The 27311-nt window shown below is 45.8% G+C and overlaps 1 pseudogene; it reads left to right on the top strand.

Annotated features, from left to right (window-relative positions):
* The first annotated feature begins 20747 nt into the window (after positions 1-20747).
* Positions 20748-20864, top strand: LOC126424849 (5S ribosomal RNA; annotated as a pseudogene).
* Positions 20865-27311: the final 6447 nt, after the last annotated feature.

A 27311-nucleotide genomic window follows, 5' to 3' on the forward strand; every position in this document is an offset into this window, starting at 1 on the left:
TTTTACGTGTGAAAGCAGGATAACTTTGAACATCTGTACCTCGGAAACGGATAAAGACGTCAAGAACATTTTCAAGGTTGTTCGAGATCGGGATCTTAGAAACTTATTGTAAAATTACAGCCTTTTGCTTTGCATAGATGTCTTGGAATACGCGGCTCGGTTGTGGTACCCAAAAATAATGTTTTCGAGGTGTTTTGAGGTAGCATATAAAGGTTTTTGAACACGAGAAAACGACACTTCCAAACAAATGCCTAGAGAATATACCGTTAAAATTAAGGCACTATGCTGCGGTTATTTATCATTTATACACAGACGGAAAAAATCACAACACCAAGAAGATGTTGTACGACATAGACGAAAGTTGGTGGGCGTGTTTCTACATGTGAAAAATTATGACTACTCAAATTTTGCTGCAGTCGCATAAGGTGACAAAGATGTCGTTATCAACACTTCACTGAGTTTGAACGAGGTCGTGTAATAGGGCTACGAGAAGTTGGTTGTTCCTTCTGCGATACAGCAAGAAGATTTGGCAGGAGTGTAACCATTGTACATGATTGCTGACAGTGATGGTAAGGAGAAAGTACAGTCACAAGAAGACTGGGCTCCGGACGGCCACGGGCATTACCAAGAGGGAAGACCATGTTGTTTGGAATATGGGTCTGGTACATCGTGTGTGTGTGTGTGTGTGTGTGTGTGTGTGTGTGTGTGTGTGTGTGTGTGTGTGTGTGTGTGTGTTTACTGAACTGGGGACCAAGAAACGACAGAGAGGCTTCGTCCTGCCGTAGCCCTCAGTAGTCCACAACAGGTCACAGCAGTCCACCCACGCCTCCGCCGCCCCACACCGAACACAGGGGTTAAATGGTTCAAATGGCTCTGACCACTATGGGACTTAACTGCTGAGGTCATGCCGGCCGGAGTGGCCGAGCGGTTCTAGGCGCTTCAGTTCGGAACCGCGCCGCTGCTACGGTCGCAGGTTCGGATCCTGCCTCGGGCATGGATGTGTGTGGTGTCCTTAGGTTAGTTAGGTTTAAGTAGTTCTAAGTTCTAGGGGACTGATGACCACAGATGTTAAGTCCCATAGTGGTCAGAGCGATTTGCTGAGGTCATCAGTCCCCTAGAACTGAGAACTACTTAAACCTAACTAACCTAAGGACATCACGTACATCCATGCCCGAGGCAGAATTCGAACCTGTGACCGTAGCGCACAGAGGTTATTGTGCGGTTCGGCCCCCACTGGACCACCCCCCCCCCCCCCCCCCTCCTCCTGGGAACGTCTCATACCAGACGAGTGTAACCCCAAATGTTTGCGTGGTAGAGTAATTATGGTGTACGCATACTTGGAGACAGTGTTCGTACAGCAATCGCCGACATAGTGTAACTGAGGCGGAATTAGGGAAACCAGCCCGCATTCGCTGAGGTAGATGGAAAACCGCCTTAAAAACCATCCACAGGCTGGCCGGCACACCGGACCTCGACACAAATCCGCCGGGCGGATTTGTGCTGGGGACCGGCACTCCTTCCCACTCGGGAAGCAGGGCGTTAGGCCGTGCGGCTAGCCGGCCGGGTTGGTGCATCGTACTGCGTCTGTAGCAGCATTTTGAGCACCGTTTGGTACCACAAAGAACTGTTACAAATCGGTTACTTCAACTATATCTCCGAGCCAGACTACCTGTAGCGTGCATTCCATTGATCCAAAACCACCGCCACTTGTGACTTCAGTGGTTTCAAGCGAGAGCGCAGTGGAGGGTAGGATGGAGACCTGTTATGTTTCCTGAATGTCTCTTATTTTTTCTGATGAAGGCTGGTCCTGCCAGTGCCAGTGATGGCTACGTGTTGGTTAAAATGAGGCCAATCGAGGGCCTGCAAACAACTTGTTTGCGTGCTAGATGCACGGGACCTACACCTGGAGCTATGGTATGTGGTGCGATTTCCTATGACAGCAGGAGCACTCTCGTGTTTATCCCACGCACTTGAGCATCAATCTGGTGATTCGACCTGTTGTGGCGGCATTTATGATCAGCGTTCCAGGGGGTGCTTTCCAACAGGATAACGCTCGCCCACGTACTGCTGTTGTAGCCCAGCATGCTCTACAGGGTGTTGACATGTTGCCTTGACCTGACCTCCATCAAATATGTCTCCAATCGAGCACACATGGGACATCATCAGACGACAACTCCAGCGTCATCCACAACCAGCATTAACCGTCCCTCTATTGACCGACGAAGTGCAACAGATGTGGAAATCCATCCCAAAAATGACTTGTGACACCTTTACAACACAATACATGTACGTTTGCTTGCTTGCATTCAATATTCTGCCGGTTACACTGGTTATTACTGGTCCAGAATTTGACATTTGCAGCGGTTTATCTCGTGGTTACATTAACCTGCGATCTTGCAATGTTAATCACTTAAATATGTTATCTAGACGAATGTATTCCCGAAATTTCATTACTCCATATTAATTATTTTCTGGCGCTACGAGTTTCTTCCCGTCTGTGTACTTCGCCTCACTCCGGAATTTACATAGGTATTTTACATGACGTGTAAGATAATTTTCAATCTCTACATCTCGGAAACGGATAAAGATATTAACAAAATTTTCAATATTGTTCGAGATCCTTATGTTGGAAATAAGTCGTAAAAATTTTAGGTGATTTATGTGTACTGCCGTCTTGGAATCCACGGCTCGGTTTTGGTATCGAAAAGCCATGTTTTTCTGATTTGCTCAGGACCCGCCCATCAACTAAATGTTGCTTCCATAAGCCCCTTAAAGCACACCGTAGATCACATCTAATGCAAAAAGAACCAACCGATTTTCCATTTGCGTGTGCTGGAGGACGTGTATATATTCAAACTTCGATACAAAAAAAAAAAAAAATGTAAATGTCGTGTGACTAGGGCCTCCCGTCGGGTACACTATTCGCCGGGTGCAAGTCTTTCGATTTGACGCCACTTCGACGACTTGCGCGTCGATGGGGATGAAATGATGATGATTAGGACAACACAACACCCAGTCCCTGAGCAGAGAAAATCTCCGATCCAGCCGGGAATCGAGCCCGGGCCCTTAAGATTGACATTCTGTCGCGCTGACCATTTTTTATTTTTTTATTTTCATTTTTGTTCGTTGCTGATCGCTGTGTTTGGTCGTCGCGGACGTCACATGACATCCGTTCGAGTTCGTTTGTTGATCCTTCCACTCAGTTTTTTGTTAAAGAGGCCAACCATCTCTCTGACCGAACACGCTGAGCTACCGTGCCGGCTTTTTTGTTCGCTTTCGTTCTTTGCATGTGCTCGGGGCGGACGTCGTAAGACACCCGTTTAAGTTCGTCGTTGATCGATTAACTCAGTTTTTTATTACAGTGGGCAGCCAACCCTCTGACCGAACACGCTGAGTTTGTAATAAACAACTGAAATCTGTTCTTTCTTTTTCAGTCAGCCTGGAAGTACTGCCGTGGGCCAGAACACACCATGCTGAGACTTTTTCTAGCGACCTCGGTACGCGGTGAAAAAGGTTGGAGCCGTTGCGTGGGAAGGCACGCAGCACCACGGCTGTGCCAAGTGGCCCAGCATCTGCCCGTGGCACAGCGATTCGCCACCCGTTCCGCCTCCAACGGGCCGGGCCGTTGTTTCTCTCGGGAGCAGTTTCCGCCACGACCTCGTTCTCTCTCACGGCAAATAGGAACTCTACGGGCAAGAAGGCCAGCATCACGGCACATCGTGAGACCGCCGGCCGGGACTCTACAAAACGTATCTCAGCCAGTTGCTTCTGTTACCTCACTGATCGAGCATTTTTTTTTTTTTTTTTTTTTTTTTTTTTTTAAGAAGAAGAAGATTCAGGTTTAGCGTCTCGTCAACGGTGGAGTCACTGAAGACGAAGCACAAGCTCAGACTGCGGAAAGAAATTCGGTGTCTCCTTTCGAAGAAACTACCACGACATTTTTTGTATTTTTCCACTCAATAATGTCGTACAGAATACTTCTTTGGGGTAGCTCATCACGTACTTATGCCACAAAAACGAGCGGTGAGAATAAATTGTGGTGTTCACCCATAGACATCATGTACGTCCCTCTTCAAGGAGCTAGGCATTTTAATTGCGCCGTCATAATGCACATTTTCACTAGTGAAATTCGTCATAAATAATCCGTCATAATTTGAGAAGCATAGTAATGTACATACCAACAACACTAGAGCGAAAAATGGGCTTTGTTGCCCACTGTTAAAGCTGTCAGTGAGCCTGAGAGGAGTTCAGTATGCAGCAATAAAAGTTTTTGATCGTTTGCCTGACAAGTAGCGAAGTAAGTTTTAAATGTAATTTAAAATCATTTCTCCTGGACAACTCCTATTTCATTTACGAATTTCTACTTAAAAACCGGTAGCCAGATGAAACAAATAATAATGCATGTTTTTAAGTGTAGTCTCATGAGTAGGAATAAAGTAATAGTGTGTTCATTAATGTTAACACTAATCATTTATACATATCCTGCAAACTAACTATTTCCACATCATTTCGGTAAAAGAATCATTCAAATGATCTATGGAACATGTAACTAACTAAGTAACTTTGTATTAAGTGTTGTAGAAAGACTACGAAGAATCTAAGTGTGGACGGTCGTACGGGGATTTGAAACGCCGTTTACGTGAATGCGAGTCCAGTATCTTTTTTGTATTTATTTGTTGGGCTTCCTTTTGGTTTATAATTGATTGCTTCTTTGGCTAACTGTCTGCCTTCAGCCATTCTGTTGATACGTTATTTCCATTTCATGCATGTTTGCTCCATTATTAAGCGTTCCGTATCTCAGTCAGTCGGTGAAAAGGTACCCCTTATAGGATCACTTCGTTTGTTGTCACTTGTTTGTCTGTTAAGACCCCTTTCTCACAGGAACGGGTAGAGATATCAATCTGAAATTTATGTGAAAACTGAAGTACGCGTTTCCTTGGCGGTGTAAAAACTTTAATCTGCTAAGTCAATGCCCTCAAAAGAAGCAGCCATTTTTGTAACACATCGCGATACTCGCAAAGTGGTTCATCAAAGCTTATAAGGTACCGGTAAATCCCGTTAACCTATAATCATAAAATTTGGCAAGAAGCAAGGTCTCACAGTACAAGCGAAGAAAAAAAATCCGAAAATTGTTAATTTGTAATTACATCATATAAAAATATTTTTGTCATTTGCTGTCCCTCTGTCTGTCTGTTAAGGCTCCTTTTTCACGCACGGCTAGAGGTATAGAGTTGAAATTTATATCAAATACTAAGGTCTACTGTCTATTAGCGGTGTAAGTCAATGCAATCAAAAGATACCGCTATTTATGTCACGTTTTTTTATACTTGCTAGCTCACACATCAAATTCGTTTTGTAAATTAAAACTGCCTTCTGTCGCTGCAATGTATGTTATTTCTTCCAGATGCGTTTCGCCTTTTACTTTAACGCATCGTCAGTGGAATCTAGACCGATACACTTTTATTTTAATATGCGATATTTGTAGATTATAAAACAGTTCACGTCTTGTTTTTTGCGTAGATAAGTGCGCCTCCACCATGTGACCAGATGTGAGGAATCGCAGATGCCAACCAAAACCGCGAAAAACTGTAAGTAATCATTTGTGTAAAATACATGCAATATAATCTGTATCGCATATTAAAACAAAACTGTGTTATTCTAGATTCCACTGAGGATATAAAATATATTGCAGCAATAAAAGGCTGTTTTTATTTACAAAACGAATATTTCTGTTCATGCTGCGCATGATGGCCACACAAACAAACTCGTCACTCAGCAAAACCTATAGATGAACTATATATACGTAATTAAGTTTGTACGGAACCCTCAAAGAGCGATTCTTGATCTCACTTGCCCGGCTTTTTATCATTTATACAGTATACATTAAGTTCTTCTCTTATAATATTGTTTTTTATTTTATCTCTGAGTGCACGTCCTTTTAAAAGTTTCATTTCAGCCGACAGTATTCTTGTTTTCTGTTTCATAGTTAATGTCCATGATTCGCTTCCATTGGTTAGTATTGGTGTACTAAATGCTTTATAAAATTTTAGCATTGAACCCTTCCTTGTTTCGTCACTCAATGTCCTGCGTATTGCCACATGTCATCTGAAACTTATTTAATAAGTGATCGTCTATTTCATACTCGGGTATGAAAAACCACTCGCTCCGTTTCTTGAAGCTTCACAGAGAATGGTGCAAAGAATCGTGACTCGTACCCTTCCGTTTCCAGCATTTTGTCCACGAAACGAGACATTACTGAAGAGTATTTAACGGTTTCACTGTAGTGGGGAACCAATTACGTAGCTGCGAGAAAACTCCGTCAGTGGAAGGAAATGGGGACTGTAAACTGGAACAAAAGCAGAGAAAACCAAGTGCATTACGGGTTGATGCCGGGAAGGCATATTACCTTCATAACCGCAAGAAACAGCAGGGTGTCAATTGTGAGAGGAGAAAGCAGAGCTCGGAAAGAGTGAAGAGCAGGAGATAACGCGATCCGGGTAACAACCAGCGGAAACAGCCCAGATTCGTTAGTCGCAGTCTGGTACACAAGTGGTACCCAGGAGACGACCAGAGGTACCCGTTTGTTCTGCGGCCATCGTTTAAACTGCCTTCAGGAGCGCCAAATTATGGCGTAGCTGAAGACCTCACCAAGGAGTTAGTTAGTAAGCTAGTTGCACCCTCCATGGATCACAACTGCATCCTCTCGTTATGATGTGAAACGCGTCAGTTTTATGGTTATCGTACACTTTCTCAGCTAAAAATACAGCCACATGGTAACTACTAACATGATTTTTGAGTTACTTTTTCAATGCATATTGTGATTTATACCTAACTATGTTAAATCTCTATTTCCTTCTCTTAATGTTCTTCATTTTTTACGTACCAACGCAGATTTATACATGGCTGAAAAAATGTGAATCACCCAGAAGACTTGGTTGGATGTCAACGTAAATTTGTCACATACATACCATCAACAGGTATGTAAATGAATAGAGTCACAATTCTTTGTGACAGGCATACCGGCCACCAGACTGCATTCGAGTTATTCATATGTAATGTTGATACCAAGCCCGGTGGTTAATATAAGGGACGTGAACAGCATCAGATGTTGAGTGGTGACTGTCAAGGACACGGACATGTTGCGTATTTGTATGAGACAGCGTTGTTAGCCCATGACAGAGTTTGAAAAGGGCCTCGAATCGTGCAATATTCAGATGCGTGGGGCATTCACACGTGACAGTGGCCCGACCTTGGACCACATAAGAACGCGAGGTCAAGCACACTCATCGTCAAGTTTCCGGTCGATCACCCCTGACCATCCTAGGGGCGGATGACCGCATTGTGCAGTAAGTACATTGTCACCTCTTCAAATCCGCCACTGCCGTCCGACAATTCCCTGCAACATTCTGGGTCATCCCCACCACTGGTCAGAGACTAGCAGCGGTCTGACTAGGGAATTTCCGTCCCATGCGTAGGCTGTCGCTAACACCACAACACAAGCGGCTGCGTTTGGAATGGTGCACTGAGTTGGAAGCATGGCCTGCTGATGAATGGCATCGCATTGTGTTCAGCAACGAATCGTGGTTCTGCGCTACCCCAGAGGTCCATCGTCCGGGAGTATGGCGGCGACCTGGGAAGAGGTCCAACCTTTCCAGTGTTTTGGAGAGGCACATTCGGGAGGACTACGGTTCAAACCCGGCTCCGGCCATCCTGATTTAGGTTTTCCGTGATTTACCTAAATCGCTTCATGCAAATTCCGGGATGTTTCCTTTCACAAAGGACACGGCCACTTCCCTTCACCATCCTTCCCTAATCCGAGCTTGTGCCCCGCCTCGAATGACCTCGGTGCCGACGGGCCGTTAAACACTAATCTCCTCCCTTTTGGAGAGGCGAAGCGGCGTTATTCCTGGCGTCATAGGGTAAGGGAACTCTGGCGGTATGACGGTTCTTCACAGACATCCTGAGCCCTCATGTGTTTCTCTCACGCGACGATATCGTGGCGTCATTTTCCAAGAGGACAATGCTCATTCACACATGACATGAGTCTCGGAACCTTCTGCATGAGACTCAGGTACTCCCGTGGTCAACAACATCCCCAGTCTCTCTCCGATAGAGCCCTGACGTCACCTCCAACACGGTACCAGTATCCAGGATATGAAGAACCAATTACAACATATGTGGGCCAGTTTGCCTCAGGAGAGGATACAGCGGCTTCGTGACACCCTTCGCAACCAAATCAGTACATGCATAAAGGGCAGAAAGGGTGCAACGTCTAGCCGACAAGTGGGCTCATAATGCCATTTTTTTGAAAACTTGGTTCGATTTTCTAATCGCTGAAATAACATTACGTACCCTCTCAACCTACAAAGTATTATCTCTTTTCCTCTCCATCCCACCCCCCCCCCCCCCTTTTGGATGCTTCAGGCGGTATACTTAACACACACACAAACACACACCATTCTCCCACACATTCAGTGGTGGTGGTGGTGGTTAGCGTTTAACGTCCCGTCGACAACGAGGTCATTAGAGACGGAGCACAAGCTCGGGTTAGGGAAGGATTGGGAAGGAAATCGGCCGTGCCCTTTCAAAGGAACCATCCCGGCATTTGCCTTAAACGATTTAGGGAAATCACGGAAAACCTAAATCAGGATGGCTGGAGACGGGATTGAACCGTCGTCCTCCCGAATGCGAGTCCAGTGTGCTAACCACTGCGCCACCTCGCTCGGTACACATTCAGTTATTCGTCTATAGAGTAGAACGCGTTGTCAAGCCGAGATGATTTCAGCTCGTGTTTGAAGCTAATTTTACCATCTATTAAATTCCTTACGACACTGGGTAGGTGGTCAAAGATTTTGGTGACTGAATACCTACTTTCTGTGCCACACAAAGACACAGTGATGGGTACTGTACATTACACTGTGACAAAAGTTATGGAGTACCTCCTAATATCGTATCGGACCTCCTTTTACCCAGCGTAATGCAGCAACTCCACGTGGCATGGACTTAACAACGCTTTGCAAGTCTCCTGCAGAGATATAGTGCCCGAAAGCGCTGCCGCTGCAGGATTTTGTGCACCAACTGACCTCTCGATTATGTCCCATAAATGTTCGGTGGAACTCATGTCGGGCGATCTGGATGGCCAAATTATTCGCTCAAAGTGTACAGAATGTTCTTCAGACCAATCATGAAAACTGTGGCCCGGTGATACGGAGCATTGTCATCTATAAAAATTCCATCGCTGTCTGGGAACATGAAGTTCATGAATAGATCGAAATGATGTCCAAGAAACCGAACTAATCATTTCCAGTCCATGATCGTTTCAATTTCACCAGAGGACCCATTCCATACGATGTAAACACAGCCCACATCGTTATGGCGCCACCACCAGCTTGCACAGTGTCTTGTTGACAACTTGGGCCCGAGACTTCGTGGGATCTGCGCCACACTTGAACCCTACCATCAGTTCTTATCAACTGAAACTGGAACTCATCTGACCAGGTCACGGTTTTCCAGTCGTTTAGGGTCCAACCCATATGGTGACAGACCAGGAGTGGTGCTGCTGGCTATGTCGTGCTGTAACAGCACTCGCGTCGGTCGTCTGCCGCCATAGCCCATTAACACCAAATTTCGCCACCTCGTCCTAACGGATACGTTCGTCGTACGTCCCACATTGATTACTGTGGTTAATTCATGCAGTGTTGCTTATCTGTTACCACTGACAACACTACTCAAATGCCACTGTTCTTGGTCGTTAAGTGAAGTCCGTCCGCCACTGCGTTGTCCGTGGTGAGAGGTAGCGCCTGAAATTTGGTATACTCGGTACACTCCTGAAACTATGGATCTCGGAATATTGGGTTCACTATCTCCGAAACGAAATGTCCCATACTTCCAGCTGCAGTTACCATTCCGCATTCAAAGTCTGTTAGTCTCCGCTGTGCGGCCATAACACGTCGGAAACCCTTTCACATGAGTCACCTGAGTTCACATGACAGCTCCGGCAATGAACTACTCTTGTATACCTTGTGTACACGATACTACTGCCATCTGTTTATGTGAATATGGCTATTCCACGACTCTTGTCACCTCAGCGTATTTCTCGTTGTACTGTTATGTCGATGAATGTTACTGTTGTTTCCAAACTGTGACTCTTGACAACAAACTACGTAAGGGACTAAATTTACTCTGAGGCTGTTGTCAGTACTCACAACTGTTTAAAGAGCTACGAGAAGTTCTGGAGTGGACACTACATATTATCCTTATCACACTCTCCTACGCAAGAAACAGTTTTCCTCGATGCTGAGTTACCGCTGATTATGATGGAACAAGACGACAGTGAAGGAAAGCAGGAAAGTTATCCCCCTCAGGGTTTCTGAACAAGGACGCCCGTACGATAGTTTGTAGGGGTGGGGAGAGGCGGTGAGGAGGGGGGGAAGGCGGTGGGAGGGGGGGTGGTGAGACGTGTTTATGAAGTATTATTGATATTTTGGAAGACGAAGGCGACTTGTAAGTAGCTATAAAAATTTCCATTTCCGACTCTGTTAAAAACCTGAGTAACACCAACTTTTAAATCATTTTCTTGAAAGGAAAACACGTGGCTACACTATATCTTTTCCCTTTTCCTGAGAGCTAGGGAGGGGCTGCGGCTCCCTCTTGGCCCGGGTATTGGCCTCCTTGCTCTGAGACGAAAGGTTTTTGTCCCTTCCACTCAGGGAACGACTTCTTCTAAGTCGGGAATGCACTGATATTTTATGTGAACTTCACCCTCATACATAAAACACAATGTGCTCCTTGAGTCGTTGGCTACAGTGACTTATATTGTTTACGTAATGTTTTTGTTACCTAATCCCCTGCTTTGCTGTCGCTGGTAGTCCAACGCGTTTCGCCATATGGTACCAACTCGGACCATCAGATAGAGCAGGCTGTCTGCTCCGTGTAATAAACACACAGGACAAAAAATTAGTCCATCCGCTGGTGACATCTCGCTGATACCGTGTATCACCATTTATATCCACGATAAGAGCTTCAATTCAGCAAGGAAGAGTGTCCCAAGTTTCTCCAGGTATTCCATACTCGGCAGAAGCCACTCATTGATGATTACATCCCATTCAAGGATAGTGTTTGCTACGTTTCACCCACTGTTCGAAATAATCCCAGACATTTTCTGTGGACTAATATCGGGTGATTTAGGGCGTCAAATGACGTACGATTGGATGACACAGTGTTCGTCAACCAAACTTGTGAGTACGGGTGTTGTCATCTTGAAAGGCAGGATGTAGAAGAAGGGACAACACTTGGTGATCGACAGTGTTGAAATAAATACCCTGGTTCATGTTCACGGTAACGTGAATGAATGGGCCCGCGTCATTGTACGAAAAACACACCGGAAACCTCAAAGAATTAACTCCGGTCTGAATTACGCTTTCCACACACGAAGCCTCGTATCATTTGAAACGAAGCAAAATCGCGAGTTGTACCATACTACATGCCCTGCAGTCGACTGCTGTTCATTTTCTACGTTTTTCGACCCACTGAGGACGTGCCGCTTTACACTGATGAGCCAAAATATTATGACCGCCTGCTTAATAGATTGCCTGTGCGTCCTTGGAACGAAAGATATAACTGATTCTGCGTATCAGAAATCCCACAGTTTTTTGGTAGATTTCTGAAGGTATGTGGTATTAGATGTCTACGCACAGGTCATGTGACTCGCGTAAATAACGGGCCGCTGATTTGTGTACGCTGTGATGGCGCCCGATAGTGCCCCAGATGGGTTCCATAGGATTTACATCAGGCGAATTTGGTCACCCGCGCGAGTTCACTGTAACGCTCGTCAAACCATCGTAGCACGGTTCTGGCTCCGAAACCAGGACAATTATACTGTTGGAAGATGACATAGCCGTCGGGAAGACGTCAAGCTTAAAGGTATGCAGGTGGTTCGTAGCTGTCAGCGTCTTCGATTATTACCACGGGTCTCACGCAAGCGCAGTAGAATATCACCCGTAGCATAATACTGCTCTCAAAGCATGCGTCCCAGGCGAGCCGCGCGTTTCGAACAGCCGTTCACCTCGATGATGGCGTTTGTGGAGACGACCATCGATCTGGTGTAGCAAAAATGCGTTTCACCCGAAGAGCCGACACGTTTCCATTGATCGATGGTCGAGTCCCTATGGTCCCGTGCCCACTGCAATCATAACTGACGGCGTCGTTCGGTAAACATGTGAACACGTAGGGGTGGTCTGCAGCGAAGCTCCATGTTCAACAACGAACGATGAACGGTATGCTCAGAAACACTTATGCGTGCACCAGCATTGACCTCTTTCGGCAGAGACGGCGCAGATCAACACCTATGCCGCTTTACAGAGCAGACAAGCCTATGAAGAGTCGTTGACGTCCAACTATTTAACGCCTAGTTTCACTGTCCTATCTCTTTCCTTGGATACTCGTGGCTGTAGCCCGTGAACATTCGACCAGTTTCGCCATTTTCGAGATACTCGTTCATAGGGTCTGCGTAATAACTATCTGCTTTGTCGAAGTCGTTTATCTCAGTGGGTTTCCCCATTTGCAGCCCTTATATTCGCTACGGTGAATCCCATCCGTGTCTACTCCGCTTACATACTTTTGTTACTGCGCTGCGTGTCTGCAACACCACCAGACGGCATCCAACGTTGCGGTGGGCAGTGGTCATAATGTTCTGGCTGATCAGTTCATGTGCTGCTATGAGCAATGGCCCTTTGCAAAGTACTTCACTCCAAATGATCATTCCATGCAGTGTCTTCGCAGTACTCTCTTGGGAATTGACTGAGATGGATCTACTTTCGTTGACAGTAGCAATTTCTTTCGTGTTTGAAACCGATAGTCGTTAAGAAGAGGCGCCACTTGTCTCTGGTTAGGACCTTTTTACAACCGCTGTTCTTACTCGACTTTGCACGGCTGTCAGTGTTGCAAGTCGACTCGTGGTTTGGTCGTGGCCCGTAAAAACACGGTAGCTCCTTTCTGTCATTGTCACGCCTCCACATCCATCCATCGTACTGCACCAATTCCATGCAATCGGCTGACACGTACTCACCACTTCACTGCCATTACTTAATCAGCGGTGGAGGGGCAGATGACCCACGGATACCAGTTCTGTTTTGTGGAGTTTATCGAAGGAAGTTGTTAGGAGGCACCTGGATCTGGTGCATGAGCGATCTTCCAGCACCTTGGACTCTTTCTGAAAATAGTTAATGAGGTACGCGGCTTTTAATTATTCTTTTGGAGTAATGACAAGTTTAAATCAGTCTTTCGTGTCAAAGTGGAGTAGGAGGCCCTTTTTTCGAAGGCAGAGTAGCCCCATAGTCAGGAAATGAATGTAGGAGACCAGATGCAGGAATTCTGCATCGCTGTTCTAGGCAAGGTGCTGGTGTAGTTGGATTTCCGTTGGTTCTTCGAATTTTTTGTGAAGTGTAAAGCGTGTATCAGCGTCGGGCGGATGACTGTGGTTAGCAGTCGTGCTGTGTTGTATTGGATATGTGTTACTATGGACGAAGGGAAGAGAGAGGGTGAAACTCGGTGCTGGCGCCTAGCCTACTCCTCGCGAATAGCACCAAGGGGGCAGCCAAGCTTAATGCTGCCATCCGACGTACCGATCAGCATCAACAATGTCACGTGCCTTCAGTTCATGAGACACTGCTGAGGTGTCTCAGATTTAATCCAGGACATAGGCGCAAAGACTGGCGATCCGGAACAAAACACCGCCACCTCCTCTACCCTTGCTAGCCAAATACTGGCAGCGAAAATTTTTCTTCACCAAGATTCGAACAGGTTTACCTCCAAGTCGAGCGCCACTGCAATGGCGTGTTTCGCCGACCTCAGCTATGGAAGAGAGCGGCCCTCATTTAATAGTGTGGCAGTGCAGAGGGTTAAGCCGGTCTTTAAAAAAAAGTTTCGTAGTAAATCTACAAAGTAAAGCCCATTTTACACGAAGGACTTTCTTGTCGAAATCGACTACTCGATTTGTGTGCACCTTTCGTATCTGCCTGTAAATCAGACACCAGCCTCGAGTGTGTCTATGACGTCAATGATCTATAGACTGCGCCGACGGCGGAGTTCCAAATTTCCGAATATGCTGCGCACAGCGGATGTGTAGAAACAAGGGACTGTGGCGGCGTCTGCTAGTATCGAAAGTTAACCTATTCTGGTCGATGTCACCCCTGTTACAAAAATGGTAACTGTGCTTTGGTGTGTCATCTCAATCTTTATTGTATTGTTTCCTTTATTTTCACGGCAGACTGAGAAGTTACACAAGGTCCTGCTATTTTTACCTGCTAATGTTCTTGTACAAGAGAGACGAAGTATATGAAACCAAAAAGATATTTACGTTTTAAAGAGAACAAGCCTATGCATAAGTAAGGACGTAAACAGATAAACGTGTTTTAATGACAATTATTTCAACAGTGAAAAAGTCAGAATTGTTTGAGGAGAAAAATAATCTCCGATGTTATTTGAAACTTGGCAAGAAAATAAGATACAAAGAATAAAGCGCAAGAACGGTATTTACTGGGTCCTAAACGTTGTCTAATACGTTTGCAAGTATACATTTTCTTGAACAAATGTATATGTTCTGAAATGATTGGATGGCACTCTTGCTATTCTTTCAGTTCTCACGACTGTAAACAACTTATCACGTGATCTTTGGCAAGCATTTCCAGCATGAATTCCGCTCTGATCATTAACAAGCTATTCTGCCTTTGCTTATTCCGACATTTTATAACTGTATTTCGGTTTTCCCATAAAAGTGACAGTTCCTCGTAACCTCACTTTTACCGTTCAGATGCCAAACTGTTTACCCGACAGTTCTCAAAACACACGTGGTTTTGGTGCTGTCGTGTGAACGAAAATGACCACTTCATACAGAAGAGGCTGAGTAAGGACTAAACTCTAGATGCGCCGCAGTAGACTTTCGACTAGTCAGTTGAGACAAGAAAGTCGATCTTGTAAAAGGGGCTTAATACGAAGGGCATTCAACAAGTTATGCAAGACATGAAAGCAGATTGGTTTTATTCAGGATTCCAATACACCATATTATTGCCCACTTTTTTGGCTACAAAACTCTGTTTTTCAACACAATCTCAGTTCAATGCGACGGCCTTAACACCACCTTAGTGGAAAGGCCTATATGCCAGCGCGGTACCACTCTGCTGGTCGACGTAGGAGCCAACGTGTTGCTGCATCAGCAACCTCCCTATCATCCACATACTGCTTCCCGCAGAGTGCATCCTTCATTGGGCCAAACAGATGGAAGTCGGAAGGTGCGAGATCAGGCTGTAGGGTGAATGAGTGAGGACAGTCCAGTGAAATTTTGTGAGCTCCTTGCGGGTGCACAGAGTTGTGTGAGCCCTTGCGTTGTCATGGAATAGGAGAAGTTCGCTACATTTTTTTACTTTTTTTGTCCGCAGCTCGTGGTCTAGTGACTAGCGTTGCTGCCTCTGAATCATGAGGTCCCGGGTTCGATTCCCGGACAAGTTGGGGATTTTCTCTGCCCGGGTACTGGGTGTTTCTGTTGTCCTCATTATTTCATCATCATCCTCATCATTCGTGACAGTGGCTATATTGGACTGTGAAAAAAAATTGGACTGTGAAAAAATTGGGACTTTATTTGGGCGCTGATCACCACGCAGTTGAGCGCCCCACAAACCAAACATCATCATCATCGCTACATTTTTGTGGCGACGAACACGCCGTAGCCGTTTCTTCAATTTCCTGTGGGTAACACAATACACTTCCGAGTTACACAATGAGGGAGGATATCAAACAGAATAACTCCTTCGGAGTCCCAAAGGACCGTCGCCATGACATTACAGACTGAGGGCGCGGCTTTGAACTTTTTCTTCGGAGGAGAGGAGGTGTGGCGCCGCTCCGTGGATTGCCATTTTGTTCCCGGTTCGAATTGACGTTTCATCGCCTGTGACGATGTTCGACAGAAAATTATCAGGTTAGCAACGTTGCGCGCAAGCAGTTCCGCACAGATGGCCCTTCGTATGTTGTTTGTGGTGTTCTGCTAGGCACCGATGAACCCAGCGGGCACACACCTTTGAGTACCCCAACTGATGGGCGAGTGAGATGCCCAGCTGAGCAGCGAGGTGTTTGATTATGATTGGTCGATCATCTCGAATGAGAACGTCTGTACGTCCCAACGTTGCAGGACTCTCAACTGTCTGCGGCCGGCCGGCACGCAGGAGAGCGGACTGGTCTGCGTGACTTTGTTGCGATGATGACGGACGCCTGGCCCAACGACTCACCGTGCTTTTCTTCACTGCCAGACGTTCTGGAAGAGCCTATGAGTATCTGCGATCCTCTGGTTTTTCCGCCAAAACTCAGTGACAGCTCTCTGCTTAGAAAGAACCGCCGTTACAGACGCCATTTTGAAGGCCACGTATAGCGCCGCCACCCATCGAAACTTCACGAAACTATAGGGACTGAAGCAGGAATATTCCACGATGTCCCACAACAAATTCCGCATTTCTTCAATCGAAACTGACCGAGAAGAAGAATGTGTTCCATTAATTATTGAACGCTCGTCGTACGTCTTACACTACTGGCCATTAAAATTGGTACACCGAGAAGAAATGCAGATGATAAACGGGTATTCATTGGACAAATATATTATACTAGAACTGACATGTGATTACATTTTCACGCAGTTTGGCTGCATAGATCTTGAGAAATCAGTACCCAGAACAACCACCTCTGGCCGTAATAACGGCCTTCATACGCCTGGGCATTGAGTCAAACAGAGCTTGGATGGAGTGTACAGGTACAGCTGCCCATGCAGCTTCAGCGCGGTACCACAGTTCATCAAGAGTAGTGACTGGCGTATTGTGACGAGCCAGTTGCTCGGGCACCATTGATCAGACGTTTTCAATATGTGAGAGATCTGAAGAATGTGGTCGCCAGGGCAGCAGTCGCACATTTTCTGTATGCAGAAAGGCCCGTACAGGACCTGCAACATGCGGTCGTGCATTATCCTGCCGAAATGTGGGGTTTCGCAGGGATCGAATGAAGGGTAGAGCCACGGGTCGTAACACATGGTTCAAATGGCTCTGAGCACTATGGGACTCAACTGCTAAGGTCATTAGTCCCCTAGAACTTAGAACTAGTTAAACCTAACTAACCTAGGGACATCACAAACATCCATGCCCGAGGCAGGATTCGAACCTGCGACCGTAGCGGTCTTGCGGTTCCAGACTGCAGCGCCTTTAACCGCACGGCCACTTCGGCCGGCTCGTAACACATCTGAAATGTAACGTCCACTGTTCAAAGTGCCGTCAATGCTAACAAGAGGTGACCGAGACGTGTAACCAATGGCACCCCATTCCCATCACGCCGGGTGATACGCCAGTATGGCGATGACGAATACACGCTTCCAATGTGCGTTCACCGCGATGTCGCCAAACACGGATGCGATCATCATGATGCTGTAAACAGAACCTGGATTCATCCGCAGAAATGACGTTTTGCCATTCGTGCACCCAGGTTCGTCGTTGAGTATACCACCGCAGGCGATCCTGTCTGTGATGCAGCGTCAAGGGTAACCGCAACCATGGTATCCGAGCTGATAGTCCATGCTGCTGCAAATGTCGTCGAACTGTTCGTGCAGATTGTTGTTGTCTTGCAAACGTCCTCATCTGTTGACTCAGGGATCGAGACGTGGGTGCACGATCCGTTACAGCCATGCGGATAAGATGCCTGCCATCTCGACTGCTAGTGATACGAGGCCGTTGGGATCCAGCACGGCGTTCCGTATTACCCTCCTGAACCCACCGATTCCATATTCTGCTAACAGTCATTGGATCTCGACCAACGCTTGGATCTCGACCAACGCGAGCAGCATTGTCGCGATACGATAAACCGCAATCGCGATAGGCTACAATCCGACCTTTAGGTAAGTCGGAAACGTGATGGTACGCATTTCTCCTCCTTACACGAGGCATCACAGCAACGTTTCACCAGGCAACGCCGGTCAACTGCTGTTTGTGTATGAGAAATCGGCTGGAAACTTTCCTCATGTCAGCACGTTGTAGGTGTCGCCACCGGCGCCAACCTTGTGTGAATGCTCTGAAAAGCTAATCATTTGTATATCACAGCATCCTCTTCCAGTGGGTTAAATTTCGCGTCTGTAGCACGTCATCTTCGTGGTGTAGCAATTGTAATGCCCAGTAGTGCATTAATTCGTCGGGCGCTCCCACCGCCAAGTATGTGTCCCCTCTGGCCGCTGCCCGAGGGAAGAACTTCGCGTGAATTCCGGAAGCTCCGACGAAACAACGTTCCGACAGGAATACGAAATGTGACTTCATTTGTACCCCGTGTACTTTTCTCCGCGGCTAGCTTACTTTCACGCGCTGCGTCTCGCTATGGGGGACTTATCGTGACGGCTTTCGCGCTCCGGCGTGTGGGCCCGAGTCAATGTCGCCGTGGCAGCGGCGTTTCTCCCTCGTGACTGGCAACTAGGCTACGTGGACCTCTGCCACGACTCCGCACCGGATGTAGGCCCAGCTCCAGAGCAATTGTGCGCTCGTGCTCCACGAGCCGTGCCTCCATTTGCTATCGGGGCGCTCTCGAATGCACTTAATGATGGTCTATGGTTGTCTTTGTTTCCTGCTTTTGACGTGCCGTTGCCTACCACATTTTAAATGCTCTTCTTCATAGCGGGCACAACTGCAAAAATACTGCTAAAAGAAAGCGGCGTTTTGGACTTCCACTGTCTATATTTTATTGGCACGTGGCTAGTTTCTCCCTTATATGCCATTTTCAAGCGATTCTCTGTAACAGAAAAATGCGCCACATGCATTAAAATGACAGCGTATTTAAATTTATGAGTTCTATTCGTTTTGGCTCACATGCATGCTGCTTTGTTGGTCTCACAGCCTGAAATTTTAATACAGCGTGAAGTACATGTGGCACATTTTTCTGTTGCAGAAAATAACTTGAAAATATAAAATGCAGAAACTAGTCACGTGCCAATAACATAAACACAGTAGAAGTAGGAAAAGCCATCTCCTTTTATAACTTGGTTATTATTTCCTCCCGTACTTAATACCGAGGTACTCAAACGAAGAGCACGGGAGGGAAAGAATACAACACCACACCAAAGTCTTTTGATTCTCCACACGTGAAAAAGAAAGGAAGGAAAACCGGGTTGAACTCCCGTCGACATCAAGGTCATTATAGACGGAGCACGAGGGAGAAGGAAATAGGCCGTGCTCTTTCAGAGGAACCATCTCGCCATTTGCCTGGAGCGATTAAGGGAAATCGTGGAAAACCTAAATCTGTGCCACGTCGCTCGGTGCTCCACAGATGTAGCTTATGTTTGTTTACTACAGTAACAAATGCTTTAGGGAAGAAAGAGGTTAGTCACAGAAGTAATTACTCTTTCTACATACGAGGGTTAGATCATAAACAGTGGCAACTATTTATTCACAACCGATACAAACGAGTTGCATGCTTGCACCTGTTACTGTCGTCCTTCAGAGTAGTGGAAGGCGTAATATACCGTTAGCAGAGCCCGTTCTGTTGATGGTGCGAATGGAGCGGTGTACTGCCTGTCGAATCTCTGGAACAGTTCTGAAGCGAATGCCACGAAGTGGTTCCTTCATCTTTGGAATCAAATCAAAGTCACAAGGGCTTAAGTCCGGGGAGTATGGTCGATGGTTCAGTACTTCCCAGTTCCATCTGTCGGAAAAAATTGCCACAGCTTGGGCTGTATGCGCCCGCGCATTGTCGTGCAAAATGATGGGTGGGTTGCGCAGAAAGTGTCGCCGCTTCTTTCGCAAAGCTGGTCGCAGGTGATGCTCCAAAAACGAACAGTAATACGACTTAAGTCCTTGTGACTCTGATTTGATTCCGAAGATGAAGGAACTACTTCATAGCATTCGCTTCAGAACTGTTCCAGAGATTCGACAGGCAGTAGACCGCTGCATTCTCACCACCAACAGAACAAGCTCTGTTAACGGTATACTACGCCTTCCACATCGCTGGCAACGGGTTCTACACAACGCAGGTGACTACTTTGAACGTCAGTAACAGCTGCAAACATGTAACTCCTTTGTATCGGTTGTGAATAAATATTTGCCACAATTTAAGTTCCAGCCCTTGTATATAAGTGCAAGGGGGGAGGGGGGGGGCATCAGCGCCCGTACAAAGTCTCAATTTTACAGAGTCCAATTTTTACACAATCCAACCTAGCCACTGTCACGAATGATGATGATGAAATTATCAGGACAACACAAACACCAAGTCTCCATGTAGAGGAAATCCCCAAACCTTCCGAGAATCGAACCCGAGACCCCGCGATCCAGAGGCAGCAAGCAGTACCTAATGGAAAAAAGGGGGACCTTTCATAAATATTACACTGCATCACTGTAACAGTGCATCTTATTTTGAATTTTTGGTTGGCCAACCCGCACTTAGCTAAACAGAGAACTTAATTAGTCTTCATTTCTGCCTGAAGCTGTATGCTCAGTTGCGTTGTCTTTGTTGTCATTTAAGGAGTAATGTGTTTGTTGCTGCCGTGTTATTATTAGTGCGTCTTAGAATATTTTCCTTTTATTGAGTGCTAAAGAAGTGAACCACATGGAAAGTTAAATCACGCGAAGAGGAGGCTAAGCGTGCAGTCAAGTGTACAAAGTAAGTTTTGTAGCTGGAAAAATATGGAACCTCCAAAAAGGTCAAAGATAATTAAACATTTTTAATAATTTGTACCCTCCAAAGGGGCCAATAGCCTTGCCGCAGTGTAACACCGGTTCCCGTCAGATCACCGAAGTTACGCGCTGTCGGGCTGGGCTAGCACTTGGATGGGTGACCATCCGGTGTGCCGGGAGCTGTTGGCAAGCGGGGTGCACTCAGCCCTTGTGAGGCGAACTCAGGAGCTACTTGATTGGGAAGTAACGGCTCCGGTCTCGTAAACTGACATTCGGCCGGGAGAGCGGTGTGCAGACCACATGCCCCTCCGTATCCGTATCCAGTGATGCCTGTAGGCTGAGGATGACACGGCGGCAGGTCAGTACCGTTGGGTCTTCCAAGGCCTGTTCGGACGGAGTCTACCCTCCAAAGCCCAAGACTAATTACCCTATCGCATGAGTGATTTATTGTCCTCACTATGGCATGATTGATATATTATTACTTTGACAGTATTAAAAAATGTTAAGCAAGAAGCACTAATGCAAGCACGAAAAACATTCTCTTTTCTGTGCCCCAGAATAAAAAGTGTTTGTTTTTACATGTAATTTCCCGTAGAGCAAATTCATGCCACATTAGTTTCCACCGTTTTTTTATTCATTATAAAAATGCCCATATAACAAATATGTAATGTTATTCGTAGAAGTAAGTACGGGTGTTCAAAAAGTCCCTCCGCAGTGCCGTATGATTGTTAGCCGCGCGTGCCGTACGATTGTTCGCCTGCCTGGGTTACTTCCCTTCAAATGGACTCTCCCAACATTCCACTGTTTCGTTTATCTCAGTAAAAACGAATATTCTGTAAATTAATAACTTGTATTTCACTGAGTTTCATTTCGATATGTTCACTGCGGCATACGGCACGCGTGGCTAACAATCATACGGCACTGCGGAGAGACTTTTTGAACATAACAATGAAGGAAGATTTCAGGAATAGAATATTATGTGAAACATTGTGATTCATTATTTGAAATTGCTAACCCGTAAAATATACAGGGTGTTTCAAAAATGACCGGTATATTTGAAACGGCAATAAAAACTAAACGAGCAGCAATAGAAATACACCGTTTGTTGCAATATGCTTGGGACAACAGTACATTTTCAGGCGGACAAACTTTCGAAATTACGGTAGTTACAATTTTCAACAACAGATGGCGCTGCGGTCTGGGAAACTCTATAGTACGATATTTTCCACATATCCACCATGCGTAGCAATAATATGGCGTAGTCTCTGAATGAAATTACCCGAAACCTTTGACAACGTGTCTGGCGGAATGGCTTCACATGCAGATGAGATGTACTGCTTCAGCTGTTCAATTGTTTCTGGATTCCGGCGGTACACCTGGTCTTTCAAGTGTCCCCACAGAAAGAAGTCACAGGGGTTCATGTCTGGCGAATAGGGAGGCCAATCCACGCCGCCTCCTGTATGTTTCGGATAGCCCAAAGCAATCACACGATCATCGAAATATTCATTCAGGAAATTAAAGACGTCGGCCGCGCGATGTGGCCGGGCACCATCTTGCATAAACCACGAGGTGTTCGCAGTGTCGTCTAAGGCAGTTTGTACCGCCACAAATTCACGAAGAATGTTCAGATAGCGTGATGCAGTAATCGTTTCGGATCTGAAAAATGGGCCAATGATTCCTTTGGAAGAAATGGCGGCCCAGACCAGTACTTTTTGAGGATGTAGGGACGATGGGACTGCAACATGGGGCTTTTCGGTTCCCCATATGCGCCAGTTCTGTTTATTGACGAAGCTGTCCAGGTAAAAATAAGCTTCGTCAGTAAACCAAATGCTGCCCACATGCATATCGCCGTCATCAATCCTGTGCTCTATATCGTTAGCAAATGTCTCTCGTGCAGCAATGGTAGTGGCGCTGAGGGGTTGCCGCATTTGAATTTTGTATGGATAGAGGTGTAAACTCTGGCGCATGAGACGATACGTGGACGTTGGCGTCATTTGGACCGCAGCTGCAACACGGCGAATGGAAACCCGAGGTCGCTGTTGGATCACCTGCTGCACTAGCTGCGCGTTGCCCTCTGTGGTTGCCGTACGCGGTCGCCCTACCTTTCCAGCACGTTCATCCGTCACGTTCCCAGTCCGTTGAAATTTTTCAAACAGATCCTTTATTGTATCGCTTTTCGGTCCTTTGGTTACATTAAACCTCCGTTTAAAACTTCGTCTTGTTGCAACAACACTGTGTTCTAGGCGGTGGAATTCCAACACCAGAAAAATCCTCTGTTCTAAGGAATAAACCATGTTGTCTACAGCACACTTGCACGTTGTGAACAGCACACGCTTACAGCAGAAACACGACGTACAGAATGGCGCACCCACAGACTGCGTTGTCTTCTATATCTTTCACATCACATGCAGCGCCATCTGTTGTTGAAAATTGTAACTACTGTAATTTCGAAAGTTTGTCCGCCTGAAAATGTACTGTTGTCCCAAGCATATTGCAACAAACGGTGTATTTCTATCGCTGCTCGTTTAGTTTTTATTGCCGTTTCAAATATACCGGTCATTTTTGAAACGTCCTGTATTTACATGGACGCTACCCTTTTTTCCTCTGTAGTCTTTATATACGAAAGAACAGTCGTCAGTATTTCGGAGTCTGCAGGGGAGTGATTTCAAATAAATGGATCCTTTGTGGTCTGGTGTCCTGAGAATTATGATGAGAGTTTAAATAAATATTTAAAGAATGAATCTGAGTTTCAGGGTCGCCTCAGAAGACAAGGCTTACAATAATTCCTGCCCCCCTTTCTTCTGTTTCGGAAAACAGAGAGACATTTCTTCTTGTAATCACTGATATTCACACAAGAGTGGGGCCATATTAAGTACGACTGAATGTGATGTATCCCGGCGGTGCTGTGCGAGCAGGCAACCTGCCTTGCTCCACCTTCTAGTAGACGATTGATTCAGCTGACTGTTCACAACAAGGGATGAAGTCCAGGGATCGTGCCATACTATCGCTCTTGCGAAGGCCAGAGAATATGGTTCCTTTTAGTCACAACAGTCGTTAAAGTGTTGTTCCGGGGTCAATCTAAGGCAATCTAAAGAGATTTTAGCTTAGTATATACATACAACGCGCTGTCTAACGCGCTGCTTCCTGAGCGTGAAGGCGTGCCGGTCCCCGGCACGAATCCGCCCGGCGGTGTGCCAGTGTTCCGGCCGGCCTGTGGATGGTTTTTAAGGCGGTTTTCCATCTGCCTCGGAGAATGCGGGCTGGTTCCCCTTATTCTGCCTCAGTTACACTGTGTCGGTGATTGCTGTGCAAACACCGTTTCCACGTACGCGTACACCATAATTTTTCTACCACGCAAACATTAGGGGCTACACTTGTCTGGTATGAGGCGTTCCCGAGGGGGTCCACTGGGGGCCGAACCGCACAATAACCCTGGGTTCGGCATGGGGCGGCGGTGGGATGGGTAGACTGCTGTGGCCTGTTGTGGGGTTGTGAACCACTGAGGGCTATGGCTGGACGAAGCCTCTCCTTCGTTTCTAGGTCCCCAGTTGCTCTCCGTCGTTTCTAGCTCCCCGGTTTAATACATACATCCATATAGATACAATACATTACATATATTCAATAAAAGCTTGCAATGAGCTGGGGAAGTACACAACAAATCAGTATCTTATCTGAGAGCAGTATCAAACATCCGTAACGGTTCTTTACTTCGGCCACTGTACTGAAATATTATTTGAGATCATCCCAGTGACTAGCTCTCTATAGCACAAACACTGATGGACCAAAACATTATGACCATGCTTAATAGCGTGTCCGCGTACCTTTGAAATTCAGTACAGCAGCGCTTCTGCGTGACATGGATTCGTCAAGTGCTTTGAAGGTTTCTGGAGAGATGTGGCACCAGTTGTCATAGCACAGGACACGCAATTGCCGCAAAATACGGCCCGGTTGTGTGTGGTCGCAATTTGGTGCCCAGTAGGGTTTCAGAGGAGTTCCATCGGGTTCACATCCGGCACATTAGGTGGCCAGGACATCTGCCTGAGTTCACTAGCACGCTCGCCAAACCACTATAGCACATTATGGCATTGAGAAGAAATGGACAGCTGTCCTGCTGGAGGTACCATAGCCATCATAGTGATAAATTTATAAAGAGGGGTCCCAGGAGGAGTGGTCATTACTTTAGAGGTACGATAGGATCGATCATTTGAAGCAAAAAACTTCGTTTAGAAATATGCCCTAGTTCGTATGGTTTACGGTATAGAACACATTTAATGTACATTGTCACTTATTTTTCTGTGTTATTCAATACACTTCCGGGTTTACACATTTACAACAGTTTCTAAACATTACAAAATGCATTTTACAAAGTATCAATTGAAAAATAAGTATTTTTAACACATGCATCTCTAAGTGTTATTAGGACTTTGTTGCACCACCAACAATGTGTTGAACTAGGTTGTTGAACTACACGTTCTGAAGAATACCTGTTTCACGCAACTTGTTGAAAATCCTGGTAAATACTCAACGATCAGGAATTCGACTTGTCGGAAAGCGCCGACGGTATTCTTCGACATCAGCAGGAACACTGCAACCGTAGAAGCCGTAAACATGTACCATAGCTACATGTTCTTCAGTAGTGTAGATGCGTGGCATTTTAGTCAGTGCGTGTACAAACATAGCCGATGCTCTACTCTGATATGCTCTGTCCCTTGCTTCTTCACTGAAAGTTTAATGGCAGAAAGACTTCCAGAGCAAAGTAACGAAGTAGATTGGGCTAGAATAAAACTCTAAAGAAGTTGGTTGAGTGAGATATATACGTGCACGTCACTAGCCGAGAAACAAATGTACATTAAAAGTGTTGTCTCGGAAACCATTCGGTTCAAAATGGTTCAAATGGCTCTAAGCAATATGGAACTTAACATCTGAGGTCATCAGTCCCCTAGACTTAGAACTGCTTAAACCTAACTAACCTAAGGACAGCACACACATCCATGCCCGAGGCAGGATTCGAACCTGCGACCGTAGCAGCAGCGCGGTTCCAGACTGAAGCGCCTAGAACCGCTCGGCCACAGCGGCCGGCAAACCATTCGGAATAGGACATATGTGCGTATGAAGTTTTTCGGTTCAGACGAGCATTCCTGTCGTATCCCTGAATGTTGACCATAGCTCGTGTATAAAAACTTTAATTATTATTATTATATCACACTGACATTGTGTATAGTAATATAATACAATAATTAAAGTTGTTATATAAACAGTGCCAAATTTATACAACCATTTTAATTTTATTATTATTAATATTATTGTGTGTGTATCAAAATTATCACTTTTATGTTCTTTGCTCTTATTCGTTAGTAAGATGCCATTTTGCTTACTTCAATGTGTACAAAATTTATGTGCTGTGAACGCGACAGAAAAAGAACCACTGGAGAACTTTACATCTACATTTCTGCTCACCCGTGGAATCAAAAACCTTCTCTAAACTTCGAACCATGTACTAAAAGAGTGTTTTCCTTTGTCCATTGTTACTGAAGAAGGAAGATTGGGTGTGACGTTCCGTCACATCTAGGTCATTAGAGACGGAGCACAAGCTCGGATTATGTCAAGGATGGGGAAGAAAATCGGCCGTGCCCTTTCAAAGAAACCATCCCGGCGTTTACCTGGAGCGATTTAGGAAAACTGCGGAAAACCTAAGCCTGGATGGCAGGATGGGGGTTTGGACCGTCGTTCTCCTGCCTGCGACTCTAGTGTGCTACCACTGTTACTAGAGACAGCCACAGATTACGCCAGAGTTGCAGACATGACACATACATGTATTATTAACTGACACAAATTCACCTCGTACTGGATGTTTGAAACTCTGAAAAACGAAGTGCATATGAAACAAATTGTGACTGGAAATTCTGGAGAAAGAGGGGTTTATTATGTGACAAATTAGAAAAGGGTTTGACGAAAAGGGTTTGTCAGGTGTTTTGTCTGGAGTGAGGCACTCTATGGGGGGAGAAACATGGACAATGAGACGAGAGGACAAAAAAGGCTAGAAGTATCTAGGATGAGGGTGCGGAGCAGAATGGAGAGCGTAAGCTGAATAGAAAGAGTAACGAAAGAGCGTTGCAAAGGCTTGTGAGAGGAGAAGACTGCTGCAGATTGTAAAAGAAAGGAAGAAGAACTGGAAGCGACATTCGTTGAGACGGGAGTGTCTGCTAGCTGACGCTTTTGAAAGACTAGTTTGTGGGAGGGTACTGAGAGAAAGAAGGAGGTACAAGACGTTGGACGGCATAAGAGGGAAGCGGAAAGTAGGCGGACCTGAAGAGGATGGTAGAAGACAGGAGGACATGGAGAATTATCATGGGAAAACCACCTGTGATGTTCTCCGTGAGCAGGTGTATTTAGACAGGACGAAGTGAAAGAGGCTCATTACCAATACCCGGAAAACTGGAACTGTTGTATGATGTTGATGAAAACCTGCCTCTGGGCAGAACTCGAATAATGATGACGGTAACAATAAACTGAATGATGAGGACGACAGTTAACTTGTACACTACTAGCCATTAAAATTGCTACTCCAAGAAGAAATGCAGATGATAAACGGGTATTCATTGGACAAATATATTATACTAGAACTGACATGTGATT

Source organism: Schistocerca serialis, chromosome 1, assembly GCF_023864345.2.
Source record: "Schistocerca serialis cubense isolate TAMUIC-IGC-003099 chromosome 1, iqSchSeri2.2, whole genome shotgun sequence".
NCBI classification, from domain to species: Eukaryota; Metazoa; Arthropoda; class Insecta; order Orthoptera; family Acrididae; genus Schistocerca; species Schistocerca serialis.